Source organism: Dipodomys merriami, unplaced genomic scaffold, assembly GCF_024711535.1.
Source record: "Dipodomys merriami isolate MVZ:Mamm:240054 unplaced genomic scaffold, mDipMer1.0.p SCAF_4, whole genome shotgun sequence".
NCBI classification, from domain to species: Eukaryota; Metazoa; Chordata; class Mammalia; order Rodentia; family Heteromyidae; genus Dipodomys; species Dipodomys merriami.
In genome coordinates, this window is record NW_027205603.1 from 68,074,581 (window position 1) to 68,093,537 (window position 18,957).

Here is an 18,957-nt window from a genome sequence, read left to right on the forward strand (position 1 = left end):
TTCATTTACGCTGTGAGAATAAGGTTATATTGTATACAGATTCTTTGATGGCAATAGTACTTTTATCTTGTACAATGGTAAAAATGATGTTCTGTTCTTAAAATGAGGTCCTATTTGTTATTTATTGTGAAATTTGTTGGAAACTTTGAAGTAATTGTACAGAGTGTTAATTTTTTTCCAGCTATTGGCTATTGGCTATTGGGTATGAGTCTTGATTCTGCTGTTTTATAGGTATATTTTGGAGATCTAATATATACTACTTGGAGATGCATAGACTTTTCTGTAAGTGCTAAAGACTGTATTCATAAAAGTGAATCACTAACAAGACATACAATTCAATATATTGCAATATGTTAGTATGTACTTAATAAAGTGGTGTCACCCTTAATTATGCTACTTGCTATGTATTTTATCGCACTTTCTATTGAGCAGGATGCTGAGAAATAGATACTATGAATAGTTTCTGAAGCAGGATTTTTAATTAAATAGGAAATACGTTCAAAGAAAAATTCAACCAGTATCTTTTTTTCTTACTGAATGGCCCACGGTACAGAGATGCACACGGGACCTTTTAATCTCCCAGTTTGTCCACAAATTCATTGAGTGACAGAATTTAGGTCACACAATCATCAGAAATAGTGTTTCAATCCTAGCCTTCCTTCAAGCTATGCCATCAGACTTTATGGAAGTTCTTGAGTCTCTTGATACTGTGAAATAAAATCCTCCTGAAGATTACTTTCATATCTGTAGGGAAATGAATTTAGAACAGTGTGACCAACTTTTTTTTTTGAACTAGTAATTCTACTGGGTTAGCATATTAAGAAGTCCAGTACAGTGTGTGTGTGTGTGGCATAATGTAAGGGACTTGTTGTGAATTTTGCAGTTAGATACCATTACTTAGATGAATACTTCGTGATGACCTCAGAACTGAGCACCCAGAGGTCAAGAAGGGCTGGAAAAAACAACTTAATTGAAAATTGGCAGTAAAAATATTGTCAGCTTGGAGAACGAATTAGATCAATTAAATATGAGAGGGCATTCATCATTCTGAGACACAGTAAACCAGTTGAATTAATAGCATTTCTTCCTTTGTGTACAATGCAGGAATTTTACCTATCAGATCATAATGTGGAAATTTCCTGGCTTACTAACAGCCCTTTAATTTACAAAATACTCTCACAGATTAAAAACAATAATCACTACATTGGGGCAGATATATCCTAATGTCACTCTCCCTCATGTAAGTCTCATCCTTGTATCGTTTCTTCTCCTTAGTGCAAGTGGAACCTGTGGTATGCTTTTAATCTACTGAATGTGACCAAGGAGATGGAGTGTTAACTTTCCTTGATTGAATTCTTTTTAGAAGCCTCTATCTCAATAGATTAGAGAAAAAGAGGTTCTTTTGATGGCCCTAAAGAAGTAAAGAGCTCTGACGCAAGCATCTTATTGAAAGAAACTCAAAGTTATCCTGAAGATGGGCTCTAGAACCCCTGGGCCACCCCTAGGAGATGGCCAGGAAGGAGCTAGAACCCTGTATTATCTAACTAACCACAGATAGATAAATTTTGTTTTTGCACTTTGGATTTTTATTAGCAATATATCAGTTATAAAACAAATATTATTATATTTCCATTCTACATATATAATGTACTTTTATATTTATTCTTTCTATGCTCTCTTATTTCCCTTCTACTTTTACAACTTAACATGTTACAGAGTTTTATTTTCACACATTTCTAACATATTCTTTGATAATAGTCAATCCTCAATCACCATTTCCTTAAGCTTCTTTCTACTAGCTCCCTCCTACTGTTTTGACCCCAATACAGTCCCAATACAGATTTTGCTCAGTGAGGTGAACACATAGCCGGGCCACAGCTGAGTGTCAGCCTTATAAGATCTTGAGCAGAGGAATCCACTAAGCTAGGCCGATACTCCTGACCTACAGAAACAGTAATAAGTATGTGCTGTTTTAATTCACTAAGCTTCTGATAATTTGTTATGCACGGCAAATAATCCTAAGCAGTGACAAATTAGTAGTAGCATGATGATCTACTAAAAGTACATCTAATTATAATTTTACTCTAATTTCATCTAATTCTAACTTTAATTCCATAGTGTCCTTATAATAAACATTTTGTTACTTTATTACTAAATTATATGGTGCTGTTGATATATGGTGAAACTATGTACTCTAATTAAACAAGGAAAAAGGTTTTGAAAATGTATAGGCCCATGTTTTACACACTCAATCAAGATGAGAATTATTTTCAACATTCTTGAAAGTTTCCTCAGCCCTTCTGTGCTAAGTCTGATCCTATGCAACCCCAAACTACTCCACCACTAGTCTATTTTGGTTAGTTTTGATAGTCTAAAACATTGCATGCATGGAGCTATCTAGTACATAGAAGCAGAACTGTCCCAAATGCCTAGACTGAGAGGTTAAAAACATTCTCAAAATGATTGGATAGTGACTGTCACGAGAAACAATATATAATTTGGATCTTTTTGGTGTAGCGCTGGGATTGATCAGGGTCTCATGCTGGATTAAAAAAGTTAGAAAATGTGTAGTAGAAGTAGATTTGCAATTAGATGGTAGGTGACTCTGAAGGTCCAACAGAGGAATTTGAAGTATAATTGAGAGAGTCTCCAGGTTCTAAAGGATTTCAGTCATCAGCATCCCCTTTTAAACAGACTCTGCCAACAACAAAAACAATGAGCTCTGCTTCATTCTCTCCCCATGCAGAGCGTGTGCCAGCTATGAGGAAAAATTCAGAAGCTTAAACAAATGTCATACACAGCCCATGTCTCAAGTAGCCTAGAATCAGGTAGGAGAATTATAAGATATGACCCAAGTACTAAGAAAATTTAGTTGGCATTCAAGAAAAGGCAAACGAAAGAGGAAAGGTATAGGAGACATTTAGTGATCTCAGTATTAGGTAAATCAAGCATACTGTCGGATGCTGCCATGGGAATGCTGGGGCATCATGAGATTAAAACGATACAGACAAACTGACAGCGTAAGGAAGGAAGAAAATGTGAGGGACGTATCAGTAATGATTTCATCATGGTATTTAGATCCAGAGAATGATAATGTTTTAGATTAAAATAAAGAATGCCACAGGGAAAAAAATTCAGAGGGTGGGGGAGATCTCATTTGGGCTGATGTCATCTGCTTGCTCTATTATAAGCATAAGATCAGGCATGAGCTTTCCATCTTGGAATCTTAAGAATCTAGTATGTGTTTGGCAGCTCGTAGCTATTCAATAAATATTTGTTAAATGCATATATTGAATAGCAAGATATGAAGAAGCTGGAGACCAGGGACAATATTGTAAATAACCTGCCAGGAATGGATCTGGGTGGATAAACTTATATAGGGAATTTCTTGGAGAAGAAAAAAGCAAATAGTCAAGGAAGGATCCTTGAAATAATTTACAGTTAGAAATAGAAACAAGAAGCAGTCAATAGAGCTCATTCACAAGGAAGAGATCAAAGAAACAGGGAGAGGACCCAGACTGAGGGAGTTCATGGTCTTTTGCACTTACGAAAAAAACAAAACAAAACATTTCAAGGCCTAAGAGTAGGTAATCTTGCTCATGTTGCTGAAAATCAGAAGACATCTGAAAAAAAATGTGTTTTAGCAGTTCCAAGTTATTTTTTAAATTTAATTTAAACAGTGTCTCCTGTTAGCACTGAAAATAAAGTTGATAGAAAATTCCAGTGGCAAACATAATACATCCTCAAATCCGTATACAAGAACATGGCAACAAAGGACTCGAGTTTAATAAGCCCCTAAATGTTTTTACATTCAATATCATCACCATTAGCATTGAATACCTTACTTCAAGACTCAGCTAAAATACCCCACCTCTCCTAGACAGCCTTCCATAATTACTCACCACAAGACAATCTCACCATGGGACTGTGCCACCTAGGTAGACTTCTCCATAGACTTCATAAAAATATGTGAAACTTGATTCTATTATCACTAGGTAAAGGTCTGTGGTTCAGGAGGTGAAAATAAGGGATAAGCAGTGATTGCACTAATGATTGCCAGTTGAAGAAAAAGTGAAATTATTTCACAAAGATTTGAAAACCCACATTGTCTTATTTCTAGGGTCTCACAGTAACTCTGAGGGGATCAGCAAGCGGTATGGCCCACAGAAGTAGACTGACATGTGATGAAAAAGCAAACAGCAGAAATGCTTGTGGAGTAGATTTGAGTGGAGTAATTACTAATAATTCTTCTGGTCCCAGAAGGATGTGGGCAAGGGTAGCTAGCCTTCCTGGACTCACGACAAAGTCTTCACATAGTGGCATAGAGAGAGCAAGAGAGAATGTTTGAGCAAACTTGAGTGCACCAGTATGTGTGAAGGGAATGGAAGCCAACTGGGGATGGTTTATAATGTGGCCAATGGGGATGAAGAGGACATGATTAAGAAGCGGGAGGCAGCAGGGAGCTGAAGCAGATCAAAGTTAGAGGGAACTAGTAAGTTTTCCAGAGTTCATGTTCACTTGATTCCACTGATAGAGGCTGAAATTCCAGGGGAAAAAGGAAAGGAATAGGGTTGGGGAAACCCAACTATGGTTGAGTTATAAAGGCAGAAAGGCACAGAAGATACTGAGTTTGTTGAGCCTGTTTGGAAGTAGTTAGAGAGGTTCAAGTTAATGTTTTCTCTAGATATCAGTGTGTCAATTGTATGACTGGGAATGAAGGATAAATTGTGCCCTCCACACAGAATCCCCTAAATTAGTATTATCTCTCATGTTTACAAGCAATAATGTTCACTTTGTCATCTATATATTTAGCAGAACGTCTATCATTCATTTGGAAAGAATGCAGGTTAATGAGCTTGAGAAAGGCTCAGATAATAAAGATAGGTGTTCACAGAAGGGACAAAGTCCCCCAAGGTGAAGTGAGGTACTTTGGAAGATCATTAGGAGGTACATAGGCACTTGGCACAATCCATAATAGTTAAAAAAATAAGCAGCCAGGTATGTAGGAAGAGATTGAAAGTTAGGCATGTGGAATTAGCAGTAGGTAAGATTCCTAAGAGACAGTAGAGATCAGTAGGTGGGTGGCCTCCCTAGAGTCAGATATCTCTGATAGATACAGACATCGTAAATCTGTATTCCGTGAGAAGAAATTTAGATTTGGGTGCAATTTCTAGAATCAGTTTCAACATAGTAGGAAGTAAGATGGCTGTAGTTGATTAGGGGTTATGTCAGGCTGCACCAACAATTATTATTCCAGAGTAACTAGCAAGCTAAATTAAGCTCTGTCCTTCCTTTATTTCCCCTGGATGAGACCAGGATCAGCTTTATAGTCTGGAGTATAGATGAGCCTGGGTCTGCTAAACAAACAACTCTAGTTCTTTGATAGCCACTGAGGAAATTCTCCCATTAGCCCCCATTTTCCTTTTGTATGGAATGTTGGCAGTACCTCTGCAATGCCAAGCCACTTGTATATTGTCTTCCAAGTCATTGGAAGACAATAGTCATTGGCTACGGCCTACCACAACTCAGATCCTGCCTCCTGTGGTCCAATATTCTACTCCCTCTCATGGTTGCTTTCCAGAGGTACCGTTGAAGACCTAGAACTGCCCATATGTTTTTTTAGAACTGCTCTTAACATAATATTACATGCTTCTGCTCACAATTAAAAATTTTAGATTCACCTTCATTTGAAAAAAAAATCAATGATCTTTAATTTTGGCCTAAAATTACTTTTAGAAGAAACTCAAAAAAAAAAAAAAGAAAAGAAAAAAGAAAGAAAGAAACTCTGGTATAAAAGGGAGCCTCCTCCTTCACAACCATCAGATTTTCTGCTTAGGCCTCTGTTTCAGTAAGTCTGCTCTGACAGTAAGTCTGGCTGACTTTCGTCAGCCAGCTCTCAACAGTTTCACTTACTGCTTCTCAGCTACTTAAAGTTTGCAGAGAAAGCACATTCACCACTATGTATTATAAAGCAGATATAGGGCATTTCGCATTTACAGAAGTATTGTGCTGTACTATATCTATAATGCTTGGATATAATTAAAAAGGCCTTATTTGAGACTTGACAATGCTTTGTCAGAGTTGTTTTTAATAACCTTAGTCTAGAATATTTTCTTTCCAGATGGTGATTGAGAAGCTAAAAAATGGTGCTAAGTTGAAACAAAAGAAGAGATCTAGAGAAAGGCCTTGACGTCTCAGTTTTGTAATTCATGAATATCTTTCTAGTCTGGGTCCATTTTATTGGCAGCATTGAATGACAATAGCTTAAAAAATTCCTTCTTGGCTATCAGTTACAAATGAAGTTTGGTGCAAACTTTTGTTTAAAAGTTATACATTCCAGTGTTAATGTAGCCTTTCTGGAAATGCAGCTGTATTTTGTGGATTTAAAAAAGCAACTGAGTTTTATCAAAGGTTCTTCTTTCAAGTTCTGTGATTGCTAAGCTACGTAAGTTAACTAAAAGATAACCAAGCATTAAGCAATGTTGCCTTTTGTTTTTTATCTTCTTTTGAAATCCCATGAGTTTTGCAAAGTGCATTAAATGGGACATAAATCTTTACACTGTTTTCATTAAGTCACATATTTGGAATATATAACCAAGACTATTTGATCAATTTAAAAATATTAGCTGCCGCCCTGAAGATTTGTGACATGGATTTCAACATATGAACAAACATTTTAGAAGCACATTGAGATCATGGGCTGGGCAGCAAGGGGGAGTGATGACACTTGACTTCTAAAATATCCCGAGTGTTTTTATTTTATGGTATGTGCATATACATTTCAGTTATAATAGGGTGAATAAATCTGGAGATAATTCATTTTCTACTTTTAGTCTTTATGTTTTTATCATCTTATGATGATTACCACTCAAATGAAGTAAAAATTCCTCTGATGATTATTAAAAGTCCATACATTTCTAGATTTAAATACAATATTTTCTTTTTGAAAGATTCTCACTGTGTAGCCTAGGCTGGCTTTGAATTCCTGATCTTCCTGCTTTAGCCTCTCAAGTGCTGCTATTACAGGTGTGAACCACCACACCTTGCTACTCAATTCTATGTATATCTTAGCCATTTCCCTGCATTTCATGCTTACTGTATGATTTCCAGTCTTTCAGCCTTGCTCATGCTGTTCCTTCTGCCTAGAAATTCTTATCCCTCTCTCTTAGCCTATTAAATCCTCATGCATTCATTTATTTATGTATCATGATAGAGATCCTATTATATGCAAGACATTATCTTTTCAGGGCAGAGTTTGAATGCCTTTTAATCTACAGAACTTTTCACAATTTTATCTCTCTTTTGAAAGTCATCATCTCTTCCTTCATTTTAAAAGTAGAAGCACTTCATTTATATCTTTGTTTTGGTATGTCAGATACAATCATATGATTGATTATTTTCCCCTTCACTCAACTCTAGAAAGTTGAATTACGGAGGACATAAGTTTCTACTTTATTGATCACTCTAAATAAATTAGGATCTAGCACTGTCTGGATGTAATAGCTGTTCAATAAACATTTGCCCAGTATGAACTACTGGAGCTATCAGGTCTGATATGAAGAGCATCAATCTAATTCATTTCAAATATTTAATATTTCAATTGGTCTTGCTGGGCAAATTGCCATGCACCTGAAATCCTAGTGCTAAGAAGGCTGAGGCAGAATCATTGTGAGTTCAAGGCTAGCCTGGATTTCATAATGAGATATTCCCCAAAATCTAGGAACTGAAGCTGGAGAGCTGGTAGAAGATCTGCCTAGGATGTACAGGGTTCTGGGTCTGTTATATAGCATTGTAACAAAACAAAACAAAATAACCCAAGCAAAACTTTCAATACAATGACAACTTTATGAATCCAAATGGAAATTGTTTTATATTCAGATTTGTTTTTTTAAAAAGCCACTTTCCAAGAACTCATAAAATCTTCTATTAATTGATGTGTAGGCATTTCATGTTTAAGTACCTCCAAAGCAACCTCAGATGGACACACTAAACAAGGATTCAGTGTAAGTATTGTAATGATTAGGTGTCTATCATCCTGGGAGCTCATTTTCTGACTGAGTGTAACTCCAAGAATTTGGATTCATTCCATGAGCTGATAGTAAAACTTTTCTTTAAGGAATTGAAATTTTAGGGAAGGACAATCAGCAACATTGTAGAAAAGTTTGAAGGATCTTAGAGTAATGTAATCAAGAATCCCAATGCTGTACACCCTGGAGTATGGGTAAACAATGAATGTTAAAAAGGTTTCCTACTTCTGAAAGATACCATCTATTTAGTTATCTTATATTTAGAGGAATTTTAAGTTAGGTGATGTTATATACCACAAATGCAGATGATGGAAAATTGCTATTCTTCTAACAATTAGTAAATGTTATTAGAGTTTTGTAGATGGCCATTTTGAGAAATTCTACTTAGCCATTGACTCTGCACACGTGTCAAGTAGAAAATGGCCTACCATGTCCTTGATTAAGATGGTGGTTGTGTTTCTTTAGCTTTCCTCAGAACAATTAAATATTCTCTATCACTTGTGATAGAGACCATCTCTCCAAGCATTAAACCTGTTTATCCATCATCTGTAAGGCACACATCAGTCTCTGTTATGGACACTGGATTGTGCTACTTAATTCTGTCTGAGTGGCTTCCCAGCAAAGAGAAAACAATTTCTTTGTCCTAACAGCCCTGTCTCCTTTTTTGATCAGAGAAAGGACTAGAACTTCCCCAGAGAGATATCTTTGAGAGACCTAAATGTAAAACTTTTCCTAGCCAGAGGATAGGTTCACATATAGATGCAGTACTTAAAAGAAAAGCAAGAGAGACCAGCAATATGATTATCCAGGCACTTTGGAATAATTTTCCACTCAAGTGTTTAAAGGTAAAGGTTGAAATTAGTATTGGTTGAAAGTGTTCAATAAAGTAAAACAAAACAGAGACACAGATTATGACATAGAATTCAACCTCTCCAGGAAAATCACTGCAATGGTGTAGTTTTTTATTTTAAGGCAGAATTTTGGCTTGTTAATAACATTCTATAGCCAGGGGTCCCACAAGAAGGTTCTTTGTAAAGGTCTCACAGTATCTAGAACTTGAATCAAGCCACACTATGAATCTATGAAGTAAGAAAGCAATGTTTAGATTTCAGGAAGCATGAGTGTGTTGGGGAGGATTTATGGCTTGAACCCATCTGAATAAATAACTAATAACTGCCTAACATAGTGGTTCAGGCCTGAAATCTGATCTTGGGATGTGTAGATATGAGAATTATGATCCCAGGCCAGCTGTGGGCAAAAGTCGGAGACTCCTTCTGAAGAGGTGAATGGAGTAGAGGAAGGAGGTTGTAGCTCAAGTGTTAGATTGCCTGCCCTTCAAAGGTGAGGCCCTGAGGCCAAGCCCCAGTTATTAACAAAAGGAAAGCAAGAACATTAAGAAGAATGGAAGAAAGGAAGAGAGGAAAGAAAAAAGGAAAAGGAAAGGAAGACAGGAAGAGGGGGAGAGAGAGAAAGAAAGAAAAAGGAAAGGAAAGAACAGAATCTAGGACTGTGCTCATGTCCTTACATGATCCACTCTGAAGTGACCTTTCATTGGACTGCAATCTGAGAGGGATAGTCCCTTGTAGGGAAAACTGGAGCTAATTCAGTGGGCAAAGAAAGGATTACAATTCATCCTTTTCCTTAAGAAGTGAATTTTATAAAACTAAAGCCTCATTTGATTAAAATTTATAATGTTTTAAGATTTAGAATGTCTTAGAATGCCACAGTTAGAGTGGTTGAAGTTCCAGTCTGCTTTTCCTTAAACTTCTCTTTCAGTACAGGTTAGATTAGATATGCCCAAAGTACATAGCTTGGTTCATAATGTTTACTTCTTATTACATGAGAAAAATCCTTACGTGATTCACTTATCTCTCAAGCAAATAATTCCTTCTTGATTCTGGGTACTTTTTATATATATCTTTTCACTCCTGCTGTGAAGGTTAATCGTGATTGTCAACTTGATTGGATTAAGAAGCACCTGTGAGATTTGAAAAGGTAACCATTCTCAGGAAGAATTACCTAAGGTGGGAAGATATGAGTACCATTTCACAGACCAGGTTCCCAGATGGAGTAAAAGGAGAAAGGAAGACAGTTGGTCCAATCATTCTGTCTCTGTCTCTGCGTCTGTCTTTGTCTCTGTCTCTCTGTTTCTGCCTGCCTGACTCTCTCTCCCTACTTCCAGTCTGACATGATTTAAACTGATCTACTCTGCCAAGCCTTTCTGATTATGATGGACTAAAAACTCTGAAACCACGACCCAAGATAATAATTCCTTCAGGTTGTCATTGTTCAGAAATATTGTCAGAGTGATGGAAAACTGAGTGCAGTGAAATATCTAATTTGGCGATGATTTGAAATTTGAAACTATTTCTTCATTTTTTGGTGATTTTCTGCTTCAGAGTCTTTTTGAAAGTAGGTAGGGGTATAAAACACCAAAGACAGATTATTGTATTAAAATGTTTCTTGCTATATTTTTCATATGTGACAATATGATTCTCCAAGATTTCAATAAATAGAGTGTAGTTATCAGATAAAACTGCTATAAACATGTGGAGAACAGAAATTACAGAGACATATTTCTGAGTTAACAATGTGGTAGCCGTGTGGCCAAAAGCTAATAGGGATTTTTTTTTCTTCATCACATCCTTAAAGGCCTCGGGAAAACCGGACCAGTACAGAATCTGCTATATTGGTCTCTCAGCTACTTTATTTAAAGCAGTAAATTTCACATGGGTTTGACAAATCATTCTTGAAACACCAAAAGCAAACCAAAACATTTGCAAATACCTGAAGTATTTGCCCATAGAAATGGGCAAGAGAAGGCAAGTATTCGTTTAGCTCAGCTTCCTATAATTTTATGGGTAGTCCTTAGGCATTCAGTGATACCCAGGTCTCTGACTTTACCAAGCACAAACAGAGAGGTTCCTCAGTAGGAACCATGCAGTGCTCCAGGACTGGATCCAAGTTTGAGTCTGGTAACTGGTACTCAGATATAGTAACCCAAATCTTCAAAAAACAAAAATAAACTGTAACACTACTTTTATGTGAAAGTGGCTTCCTCCTGGGTAGATTTGAAAGATCTTCTGAAAGCAGCATAAACCAGTGGGCTTGACTACATTCAGAGCAAACAGGTCCCGAAAATTTTCATTAGACACTGTGCCTAGCTTCTGATGTCTTCTCCAGAAAGCAAACTTGAGTGTTTTCCCTGAACATCCATAAGGGGCATCTGTGTGGTATTTGAGTTGTATCAGACTAGGGAATTTTCACTGTTTACATTTGTACTATTTAACCACACCAGAAAAAAATTCATCTTCTGTTAATGTGTATTGCTTTAAGCACTGCAACAGAATGATTACGCTCAAATTGTTTTATAATCAGTAACACACCATTTGGGACTCGGCAACCTGCGGTTAATAAATTGTGTATGACTACCCTTCCCTGGCCATACGGTAACCCCTTCAAGTTAATGTACACTATGGGTCTTCTTGTTTTCACTAAGTTGTACATTAAGAATCTAGGCGAGGTTAGTGCGTAGTGATGAATTATGTGTGTTGATTAGTAATCTGAAACCTGTATGAGTCTCCAAAATACTTTTTATGAATGCAATGGCTAAAAGATAACGGTCATAGACTTGAAAGAAAAGTAAAGGCAAATCACATTCTGAAGGAAGAACAAGCCCATCAGCAAGTACATTGCTTATTTTAATTTTCTTTTTGATTAATATTTTAATACATACTTCACTATTATTTAATCATTATATTATTAACACTAATAATTTATAAGGTGATACTGAAACCTGGCATCAAAGATAGGGTGTATTTGGCCATAATACTATGCAAGTATTGGTTAGTTACATCTGTTTAGTTATATATATATATATATATATATATATATATATATATATATATATTTTTTTTTTTTTTTTTTTTTTTTTTTTTTTTTTTTTTTTTGTCGGTTGTGGGCTTGAACTCTGGGCCTGGGCGCTGTCCCTCAGCTCTTCAGCTCAAGGCGATCGCTCTACCACTTGAGCTACAGCACCACTTCCTGTTTTCTGGTGGTTTATTGGAGATAGGAGTCTCACGGTCTCTCCTGCCCGGGCTGGCTTTGAACTGCATTCCTCAGATCTCAGCCTCCTGAGTAGCTAGGATTACAGGCGTGAGCCACCAGCGCCCGGCTTGTTTAGTTATATTTTATATTTTATTTTTATTTTTTGTCAGTCATGGAGCTTAACCTCTGGCCGTGGGTGCTGTCCCTCAGCTCTTTAGGTCAAGGCTAGTGCTCTACCACTTGAGCCATAGCACCACTTCCGGTTTGCTGGTGGTTTATTGGAGATGAGTCTCATGGACTTTCCTGTCTGGGCTGGCTTTGAACTGTGATCCTCAGATATCAGCCTCCTGAGTAACTAGGATTACAGGCATGAGCCACCAACAGCCTGGCTGTTTAGTTATATTTTAAAGATATCTAAACTAAACAGCCCGGCTGTTTAGTTATATATTAAAGATATCTAGAAATAACTCAATGTTATTAGAGTCAGTAATCTCTGGAAACTTGCCTTCCTGACTGCTCATAAACCAAACACAACAAAGTCAGAGAACTGGACTGGAACCTTAACTATTACTTTATTACATACATGCTATTGCCTACCATACCTAAAACTCTGTTTTCACTGAGTAAAGGCCCAATGTATGGATGGAATAAATGTGAAAAGATGGAATGTTGTTCATAAAATTCATGCAAGATGACCTAAGACCCATATGTATGAAACAACGAGATCTTTAAAGGAGAGGGAAAGAAAAATTAGGAAAAATGTTGGTGCTTGAGTAGTCAGATTTTTGCAACTGGTGAGGACAATAGATGTGAGAAAATCTTTAACTCAGAACTAGTGTGGCCTTGGATTTGAACTAGGGCAAGGGAAGCCAGGTCACCTAGGAGAACGTAGGCTGCCTGTTTCATTACTGATGAGATAAACTTAGCAGAGTAAAGCTAAGTATATACATGTTCTCTCTGTAAACTAAATATACCTGTAGGTACACAGCCACATAAAACATAAATATATAAGTTGAGGAAGAAGTAAAAATAAGTTGAATGAACAAGAAATCCATGCACCTTATGTTTCTGGCTTGAAAGGGAAAAATCAAAATAACTACACGGAAATATGAAAAGCAGAGATACTGATAGCAAACTGTATGTTAAGCTGGATGATTCTTACTTTGCTTACTTCCTTATGAGTCCTCCTTTGATCTGGGAACTCTTGCTTTACATTTATTAGTAAAGTGGCATTATGATTTGGAGCCAACTGACTTGGAAATGTGCTAGCATTATGCCTCATAGTCAGGGCAGGTTTTAGAGATAGAAGTCAAGTTGAGAATGCTCTTATCAGAGAGATTATATTTTAAAATGTTGAGAATGCCAAATTTTTATCATAATGTATGCAGAAAATCATTCATTTGGTACTTATAACTCACAAAGTTCTTTCATATATATGATCTCACTTGGACCTTGCTCTGATGCTACTACCATCACAATTATCCTCCTTATTAAATAGAAGACAAATGGAAGCTCAGATTTAGAGATTTATCCAAGGACAATTATGAGATCATCTTTGTATTCTCAGTGCCTTCAAGTCTCCACCACCCAGAGGACACATATAATGTGTTCATTGAGGAAATGAATGCAGTTGAAGCTCAGTGTGAGTTTATTTGAATCTACAAATATTTCTTTATTAGTTATGACTCTTCTGGCTTTAAGCAACAGAAATAAGAGAGATATAACAGAAAACCAAAAATTATAAAAATTTACACTTTTTCTTATATCTATTCTCAAATTTTAATATAAATAGTATGAACATTCAGTTAACGTCTGAATTTATAGGCCTGTTACTATATTCTTTAATTCCACATTTTGTCTTTGTCATACACATTTCTTTCATTGTGTTTTTTAAAAATTGGTGTTGTTGAAACTGAGCTTTACAAAACCTTCATTTGTAGGAACACATTTTCCAAGGGGGGAGAGTCATTCCTAAGATGGAAAATTGGAAAGGATGGATACTACTATAACTAATATGGCACTGAAAAAAGTTTGTGTTGTTGCCTGTAACTTTTCATGAATGAAATCAAATGCTACATGTTTATTGCTCACACATCAACCTCCTAATGGATTTTCAGATTCTATCACGTAGAAACAAAATGCAATTGCAGAGAATGTTATTCAGGTTTATATTATTATTATTGTTGTTGTTGTTGTTATTTTGCACATGCTCAACATTTATTATTAACTTCTTCTCAACAGGCAGGTCAAGTGCAGTCCCAGACCTGCGAAGCCCAAGATCAGCATGTGACAGGAGAGAAACTGGTGCAAAAGAACAAAACCCAGAGGAAAAGATGACAAGGTATCTGACAGTAAAGTCACGGTTCAGGTTGAGACAGAAGCAGCGGGGTGGCAGCTTCCCTCTTTCCTCTTAAATGGTGAGTTGGAAGGGGGCTCTCTTCTGTCAGAGGCTGGCTCCTAAGCAGCTCTCTGGAGATGGCTGTGGGGCAGCCAGGCTGGAGCCACCAAGTCTGGACTGTCCTGCAGGCTACACCATGTGGCTTGGAGGGAATGCAGAGAAGGTCTTATTGTTCTTCAGCATCACATGTGAGATGAACAATCCCACAAACAGGAGCAGCAGGAGGCCTACAGCCAGTGCCATAACTGCATGGACTTGGGGCAGGCAGTACTTGTGGATGACTTTATGGTTGAGGGGCAAGGGAATCACGAGGCAGTGCTGTGGGTGAGGATGAGCAGGCTAATGGCCACGAGGCCCTGTCCACCATCTGGTCTCTCTTGGTGGCCATTTTCCTGGCACTTTATCACAAGAGCAACAAGCCACCTCCAGTCTCCTCAGGTTGATTTTTTGTGTTTGTGAAATCTTTATTTTAAAATTACCCTTAGCTGTACAAAGGGGGTTCAGTCCTACACATCAATTTATTTATTTATTTACTTTTTCTTGCCAGTCTTGGGGCTTGAACTCAGGGCCTGGAACTGTCCCTGAGCTTCTTTTGCTCAAGGCGAGCACTCTACCACTTGAACCACAGCACCACTTCCCGCTTTTTCTGCTTATGTGGTACTGAGGAATAGAACCCAGGGCTTCATGCATGTAAAAGCAATAACTCTACCACAAAGCCACATTCCCAGCCCCTACACATCAATTTGTGTTTGTGAAATCTTGAGCATAAACATTTTGTGAGATGTACAATGTAGACGCAAGGAATGAGCAATAGTCTTCTCTCACAGACAGTGTTCCTGAGAGCGCTGTCTCATAAACTTCCTCAACACGAATCTGTTTCAGAAGCTATTTTCTGGATGCTCTATTGAAATCACTACTAATTTCATTATCATCATCTGATTCTGGAAGATTGTCAGTACCTTGAGATCTGAAAGTATTTTACCTTTATAGCTTAAGAATAGGGGTAACAATACTCAACAAGAAATGTACTCATTGCCTTACTCATGTAACTGTAACCCCTCTGTACAGCATCTTTTTTCCAGTATTATCTCTTTTTTTGTATATATTTTTTATTATAAAGATACTGTGCAGAGGGGTTACAGTTACATGAGTAAAGTAATGAGTCCATTTCAATTTTATTATTTTTTTGTGTACATTTATTTTTAGACTCATGTAAATAGTGTCTCATGAAACATCTTTGGTTCATGGGGTATTAAAAATCTGTTGTTTAATTTCTAAATATTTGTGGATCTCCAAATTTCTTTATGTTATAGGTAGCTGTTTAAATGATTGTGGTCAAAGAGCATACTTGAGAGGATTTTAGTGGCTCACATATAGTAAGACTTGTTACATGGCCTAATTAATTCCTTGTAAATAATATATGATGGTGAAATATAAACATTGTTTCAAATGTTCTTTTCAGTATTATTCTTTTGAAAATAGATGTGTAGGCTAGTATTACCATAAATCTTCCAACAGATTTTTCACTTGCATAATACTTTGGGTGGAATAGATGGATTTTCCACTCTCATTTTCAGCAGGACCTTCTTGGTCAGCTTGGTAACCTGGCTGCTAGAGTCACCTTCCCTCTCTTCGCAAGACTCAAGGAATCCATTATTAGGAATGCATTGTTCTTAGACTATAATCTGTGGTCTAAGAGCAAATATTGAATTTCAGTATCATCCACATATCCAGGTGACACTTTTTCTTTCTTTTTTTTTCCAAAGTCATGAACTTGTACAGTGCTTGAAATTGGACATAATTACTTACGATTCCATCACTCAATTTTTCTCGCTATATCTATACATGTGTATGTGTGAGAGAGAGAGAGAAGCACACACATGTGCGCACACACACACACACACACACACACACACACACACAGAGGGGGGAGGGTAGGCACAGACTTTTCCTGGAAGTATGTTTTCTCTGATATAATACAGAAGATGATTGCCGTACTTTGTAAAAAGTTTGTTAAGAATCAACGATAACTTTTTTTTTTAATTTTTTTTTTTTTTGGGTCTGGTCGTGGGGCCTGAACTCTGGGTCTGGGCGCTGTCCCTCAGCTCTTCAGCTCAAGGCTAGCACTCTACCACTTGAGCCACAGCGCCACTTCTGGCTTTTTTCTTTTTTTGCTTATGTGGTGCTAGGAATCGTACCCAGGGCCTCAGGCATGCAAGGCAAACGCTCTACCACTGAGCCACCTTCCCAGCCCCTCAACGATAACTTTTTTATAGATGTGTTTGCCTGGTTTGTTTTATTTACTGTATTATAAAATCCAAATCCATATATGTATTCCATATAATATAATGCAATTGTCATCAACAAATGAAAATTAGATAGAAAACCAGGATATACACAATTGATGACTGGGAGATTGAAACAACCATTTATTATTTTATCTCCTTATTGTTGTTTCAGATATTCTTTGTGTATTTGGAATGATTCCTTTATTAGATAGGTTTTACAATAATTTTCTTCCAGTATTTGTCACATCAAAGAAGTTTTACTTTTTTTTTTGTTGGTCCTGGGACTTGACCTCTGGACTTGGGCAATGTTCCTCAGCTCTTCAGCTCAAGGGGAGCACTGTACCACTTGAGCCACAGCGCCACTTCTGGTTTTCTGGTGGTTAATTGGAGAGAAGAATCTCACAGCCTTTCCTGCCCATGCTGGCTTTGAACTGAAGTCCTCAGATCTCAGCCTCCTGAGTAGGTAGGATTACAGGTGTGAGCCACCAGCACCTGGCTAGTTTTATACTTTTATATTATTTTATTACGTATACTAAATATTTTTCTTTCATGGATTGTACTTTTGCTATTTAAAACTTTATCACTAAACCCAATGCCATATTGACTTTTTTCTTATGCTTTCTCTTAAACGATTCATAATATTACATTTTAGAATCTACTTTACAGGTTGACCCATTGTAATAATGAGATATACAAGACAGTATGTTGAAAATGAACTTTACAACTTGTCGGGAGGGGAGGGGGAGTTGGGGAGGTGGGAGGGAAAGGATGGTAGGGGAAAAACAAAGGAGGAGGTAACAATTCTCGATGGGAAATGGACACATTACCTTACTCATGTAATGTAACCACACTGTACAGTATTTTTACAATAAAAACATATAAAAAAGAATCTATTTTACTAAATGGATGTGCTTATTCCACTCTATATGCAGATACTATTTGTGCAAGGTGTATGTATATATTTAGTTTATAATGTGTGGACACTCAGTAGTGGAGTGCTTCAACTCTCTTCTCCCTCTACATAATGTAGCTGTATTTGGTATTTATATAATTTTAAAAACAACTTGTCAATGTCTACAAAATAACTTTCTGAATTTCATTGAATCTTAGAAGAATTGTATCTTAGTAATATTGAGTCTTCCATCTAATGAACATATACATTTTTATATTCATTGACTTATTCCATTCATATTTAGTGATTTTTTTTTCTTTTTTTTTTTTTTTTGCTTATGTGGTGCTGGGGAATCAAACCCAGGGCCTTGCAATGCATGCATTGCAAGGCAAGCACTCTGCCACTGAGCCATCTTCCCAGCCCCTTTAGTGATTTTTTTTATAACATATCAGTACATGTTTTATTATATTTATTACAAAGTATTTAAAGAATTTTAAGTGCTTTGCAAATGAAAAATTAAAAAAATCACCTTTCAATTGGTCACTGATAATTTAGAATATATAGATAATTTATATATATTTTTTGTCTATTGACCTTCTATTTTTCATCCTTAAAATGCTCAAGCAGAATCTTCTATTAGCTTACTTGGAATACATGTGTAGAAAATTTGGAATTCTATGCCTCCATCAGAAAGAATGACATTATCCCATTTGTTAGGAAATGGAAAGACTTGGAAAAAATTTATATTAAGTGAAGTAAGCCAGGAGCAAAGAAACATAGGTCCCATGGTTTCCCTTATTTGCGATAACTAGCACATGTGTAGGACAAGCAGAAAAGGCCAAAAGCTATGTACATATGACCAGATAAGATGATGTTAAGCAAAATGAACCCCAAGATAGGGACACAAATATCTTTTTTTCTTTCTTGCTATTGTTTCTAACATATTTATATTGTACCATGTGATTTTTTTTTGTTTCTTTGTATGCTCCTCCCCCACAGTACATGTCTCTAATTCAGGGAGGGGAAGGAAAAAAACAAAATGCTTAAATAAAGATATTGGTTGATCCATTGTAACAATGAGATGTACAAAACACTATGCTGAAAATGAACGTTACAACTTTGGTGGTGGGATGTGGGGGGTAATTGTGGAGGTGTGAGGAAGGGATGGTAGGGGAAAACAAAGGAGGAGGCAACAATGGTCAATAGGAAATGTACTCATTACCTTGCTCATGTACCTGCAATCCCTCTGTACAGCATTTTCACAATGAAAATATACAAAAAAGAAAATCTAATCTGTGACTAGAC

General features: G+C 36.7%; 1 pseudogene; it reads left to right on the forward strand.

Annotated features, from left to right (window-relative positions):
* The window catches only part of LOC138806159 (serine/arginine-rich splicing factor 10-like), an 82,395-nt pseudogene that overhangs the window by 45,743 nt on the left and 17,695 nt on the right, over positions 1–18,957 (forward strand).